Consider the following 5,754-nt stretch of genomic DNA (forward strand, 5'->3'; position numbering starts at 1 on the left):
GGTATGATTCTACCGAGCCTTATGATGGCCGGGTACATTTTTACCGAGTCCTCTTTGAGGCCGGGTACGATATAATGATGATGTTGCCCACAGAGGCGAATGTTTTGAAAAGTTTATGTATATGTATGTATTATGCATTTCATGTCAGTAGTCCCCAGAGGCACTCAGATGTTACAGGTTGTAGCTCCTCTATCTCTCTTTACATTACTGTTCTTGTTTATGCTTTCCTGCCTTACATACTCGGTACTTTATTTGTACTGACGTCCCTTTTGCCTGGGGACGCTGCGTTTCATGCCCGCAGGTCCCGATAGACAGGTCGAGAGCCCTCCAAGTAGGCTATCAGCTCAGCGAAGATGTGGTGTGCTCCATTTGCTTCGGAGTTGCTCGTTTGGTTAGTATGATTTAGACGTGTATTGTTTGGTATGGAGGGACTCTATCCCGACCTTTATGACATTTATGGACTCTTAGAGGCTTGTAGACATATGTCGTGTACGTAAAAGATTGTACGGCCTTGTCGGCCTATGTCTTGATTTATAAATAATTATGTTGGCCTATTAGGCCCGTATGCCACGTGTATATGATAATGTAATAAGAAAGATACGTTACGTTGGTACTCGGTTGAGTAAGGTACCGGGTGCCCGTCGCGGCCCACCGGTTTGGGTCGTGACAAAAGTGGTATCAGAGCAGTTCTGTCCTAGGGAGTCTACAAGCCGTGTCTAGTAGAGTCTTGTTTATGGGTGTGTCGTGTACCACACTTATAAGCAGGAGGCTACAGGGCATTTAGGATTGTCACTCTTTCTTCTTACACTAGATCGTGTGGTAGAGCTCACTTATAAGAATTCAAATTCCGAAATTCAATTTTATTCGTAATAAGACGATGCCTACATCCGAAGAGAAGGTTGGAAAGAGAGAGAGTTGTGGAAGAGTTGAGTCAGATGAACTGGATTTTTGTATGATGCCTACGATAGGTAAATATGAGGTCTTTAGCAGATCATGGGTATACTGAAAGGTGTAAGCTTCCTGATAAGAAGCCTTAAGGCAAGAATATTTATCCACCTTTATGGTGAAAGATAATGCTTTTAAGAAGTAAAAGAAGCAAGGTGAAGAAGGGTACGAGGAGCCCAGTTAATGAAGATTATCGGTATTACAGTTCCGGCAGAAAAATATAAGCATTAAGAGTTACCCTCAACAGTAACAGAGGTATGCACAATTGGCCGTACCCATCTCAGTTATGCCCTATGGGGGCTAACAGGTGTAGTTTAAGAAAAGGACGGAACATCAGGACCTGGCTAGGGTTAGAGTAAACCAAAATGGTGAATGGATTGTTTGTGTTAGTTGACATTTCCAAAGGATATTGCAAGCATGCTAGTAGATCTCCTCGTGAGACACCTAGATGATGCACCCTAAAATATTAAAGCTAGGTATGAGCACTGGAAGCCTTGAAGAAATAAATATTACCTTAGTGTGGCTCCCGCCCCCAGTAAAGAAAGAATGTTAGGCAATTGAAAGAGCCAAGAGATGGAGCAAGGGGAGACAAAAGCAAAAGAATGTTTTGTTCGAGTTTTTAGAGTAAAGCAGTAGACATAGATAATTAGCGGGAGATAAGAAGAGAGCTAATGAAGCATTAGGAGTAAGATACGATACACAGATGATAACGGTAGGCAAAAAAATGATGACAGTATTACAGAGTTTACAGTCAAGTGAAGGGAAAGACAAAAGATGACAGGCCTTGAGACAATGAAAGAATATAGGCCATAAAGTCATATCCTCATTTCGAGAAAAAAGTCCGCAACTCTAGCGCGATTACCAAGAGGAAAAGTTATACCCTAGAGTAATAGAAATCAGTATGGGTTGGTGAATAAGATAAACTAAATATGAATTAGGGACTGAGTGATTTGGTAATAGTCAGCATCATGAGAATTTCAGATTGTATTTCGGCAATAATAGGACGGACAACAGAAGAAGGTTCATGAGAAATTCAGAGAATGGTCATTCAGGAAGACGCTTCCCTAAAGCAAGCAATGTTAGCAAAGTTAAGATTAAGGAAGTGTCACCCTCGCGAGTAAGGGGATTTGTCATCCTTGTTACAGAAGGATTGCCGCAAGGCGAGTAAGTATCATTGATGTTGAGAAACGACGCCAAAGATGAAGAGGTAATACATCTATAGGTAGATCCTCGTGGCTTCACCTCTTAGTACACACCTAAAGGGGGGAATATGGAGTGATGTGACATTAAGTCAGAATTAAGTGGTGCTAGTGACTATGGAATGGTAAAGGAAGAATGCGATAAATGAAAGAGGAATTAGATGGCACTTATCCAAATCTTACACGTACGCCGATTCAAGAATATTGTGCAAGCACGACGTGAAGGAGAGGAAGTAAGGGTTCCTGCCCGAGATGTTATCGATAATTAAGGAGCCAGTGCGAGACGTAAGTCAAGACCAAGGAAATAACCCAAGAAAGATTTCGCGGAATATTGATATGAGAATGGGCCAACAAATAGTTAGTAGTTGATTTAGGAAGAGCCTAGTTATGGCTAGTCAAGAGGATGCAGGCAAGAAGCAGGTCGTGCAAAATAAAGATGGTAAAACCCAATATAATAAATTTAGCCCCGCAGTTATGACATTGTAATACTTGATAATTATTCAAATAGAAGTTGGGGTAGTTAAAGGTACCGTATGAGTGTTACGGAAATAAAAGATAATTCCACTAGGAAGACAGTCAAAACTTCAGTTCAGAAGCAGCTGTACGAGCAGATGAGTGTGGAGGTAAGTAACTAAAGATAATTACAAGTGAGCACGAACATCAATAATTTCACAACAACATTGTACATCCTCCATAAGAAAGAGGAATCTACCGTGGTTAGTGAACGGGAAGTAAAAATAAAAAGAAATATTCGATGATCATATAAGTTGTACGAAAATTCCGGCATGCGTGGGAACTAAGATAAGCCAAGTATTCACGGGGCAAGTGATAGAACGACCAGAGGAAGTAATTTCTTGCATTTAAAGAAAGCTGAGAAGGAACGAAAGGAATTATTCGATCAATGATCCAGAGTTAGTTACGTTACGAGCGCACTTAAGAGTTTAGAGTTTTATACATGCGATATTTATGTTGACAATCATACAGACATATAGGACTCCGGTATAAGTTAAAAGAAAGAATTGAGCCCAGGGCATTGACAAAGGATTGAGAAGATTGTATCCTGGATATTTCCTAACGACCATGAAAGGCAAAAGTAATAACTAATACAGGAGCCGCAAGTTGGAAGATAGATTAAGCCTACATAAAGGCTGATCAGAAGGAAGAGGAAACGAAAGAGTTACATCGATTAAGTAAATCAGGAGTCTGATTATTGGACCTAGAAAATTATAAAAAAAAATCATGATCAAGAACATTGCAGGATTACCCTTAACATCGAAGGTACAAGAGAGATAGTACAACAACCACATTCTATAATGGCTCTATCATAAAGCCAGTTATAAAAGTAACAGCCTCATAAGAAGTCAGTATGAAGCCCCCACCGGATTGTGTATGCACCAGAGGTGCAAGTATTATAATAGAGCTTCAAGTTGTAGATGTGAATTATACCTAGGTGGAAGGGAGGTCATGAAAGAGGTAGAAGATGTGATACAAGATTTTAAGGTAAGTAAGGTAAAGGTGAACAACGTACGAATTTCTCAAATGCAGAAGGTTGTGGATAGTCCATACTTCGGATAGAAGGCTAGAAGCGCGAGAATTCAGTATCCTGGAATGATAGCGGTTTCGTCAGTGGCATATCTTCCAGCCTATGGTTTCTAGGTACTAAGAGATCTAGTCAAGAGAACAAAGAAGAGTTGGAGACGATGTGATGTCTCGCTTGATGTCGCAGAATAATATAAGGAAATATATGGTGCAAGCAAGTTGAAGGAAAGTTTATAAATGAATATGTATAGGTCGCAAGCTAATGGAAGATCGACAAAGTTTTAAGGAAACATGAGTAAGGATGAGGAAAGGCAAGTGAAAAAAAGTGGCGAGAATGGATAAGTCTCTAGGATTAAGCCCAGGAAAACAAGAAGAACAGACAGTTTCTCTATGTTATACAAAGCTCACTATAGCTTTAAAAAAAACTCAAAGGAGTCTAAGATTAATAGCATTTAGAAGAAATGAAATGCTGACCTGGTAATAAAATGAGGGTATAATTGTGACAGATACAAGATGACGTTTGGGCCTTCGTTTGAATAATGATTTGAAAAAAAAAAGAAGAGAAGGAGAAAAGATTTCGCCGGCGGCACGAAATTAGAATACCCCCACAAGGTGGATCACATTGAGACACTATGAAATACGATTATGGGAATCACTTCGAATATTCCTTGAGGTAACATAAGCCATAGGGGCAAAGTATTACGTAAGAAGTTTCAAGTTATCAGTGGTATTTTGAAGATCAATATTCGTGAATTCAACAAAGTACCGAGCGAAGAACTTCAGTATACTCATAAATGCCCAAAGGGACATCTTATCAAGCTCTATATATGAATCCTAGAGATTGGGCACACTTAGAAGGTCAAAATTGTACAGGCTGCATGATGAAAGGTAGTAACAGTTACGAGATTGGAAGGATTCCGACTACAAGTTGTGGTGTGAGAAGGAGGCCTAAGGGGGGAATGCCCTGGACTTTGGACTCATTCACAGGACAGTCACCTAGATGGCAAGAGAAGTTCTAAAGTATTCGAAAGATATAAGTTATGAAAATGATGCATCAGTCAACATTCGAGGACGAATGTTCCAAAGGGGGGAATAATGTTACGCCCCGTAGTATTACGTCGAGGTTATGCTCTGCAGTAATATATATATTGCAGTGATGTTACGCTTCGTGGTATTAAGTTACGACGATGTTGCACCCTGAAGTATTGTACATTGAATTTGTCATAAGGTAATTGACATCAGTCCACGTAAAAGATTATTTGGAGATAATAAGGATTATGCTATTTCACAAGTGATTAGTAAATTCATGAAGGTGAAAGGGGGAGCAAGTCAAAGAAAATGAATTTTGTCCAAGTTGGGAATTTTGGGGTAAAATACGGCCCGAGTTAAAATTCCCAGTATTTATGGACTAGTACCATGCAAGGTACCATATGACCACGGTAGTATAACATATAAAGTATATATGAAGTAATTTAATAATAAATAAAATTTTAAGTAATTTGGAATAATTTTTAAATTATGCGGGTAATTGATTAATTATCGAGTAACGGAACATTACTCGATTAACTAATAAGTGGATAAAACTTAATAATTATCATCACCCAAATACGTGGCAGCTGACCACATAAGAAAGAAGTGACTAAGTGTCACATTTCCTTATGTGGCCATCTAGGACCAAGTCTTAATATTGTGTAAGAGACAAGTCATGAGACTTAATAAAGTCTCTGATGGAAACTTACGTACTTCCCTTAATGGAAAAGAGAAATTAAAATATCATTATCCCCCATGTCTTAATAACAGAAGCTTAAATTCTCGTTCAAGAAAAGCTTCTCAAAGTCGGAAACAAATCCATTCAAATAGTTCGACGAATCAAAAGCAAAAAAAATTTTGTTCAAGGCCACAACCAATACAGCAAAGAAAAATGCTCATCTATTTACATCCAGTGGAAAAATCATGTCCAAGAATTATTACAATGGAAATATGACAAGAATTAAGTTCCAAAGGATTCAAGAAAGCTTCATTCTGCTAGTTAATGTGTCCTAGCTAGCATTCTATGGAAACCAACGTATTT

The sequence above is a fragment of the Nicotiana attenuata genome, unplaced genomic scaffold, assembly GCF_001879085.1.
Source record: "Nicotiana attenuata strain UT unplaced genomic scaffold, NIATTr2, whole genome shotgun sequence".
Lineage (NCBI taxonomy): Eukaryota > Viridiplantae > Streptophyta > Magnoliopsida > Solanales > Solanaceae > Nicotiana > Nicotiana attenuata.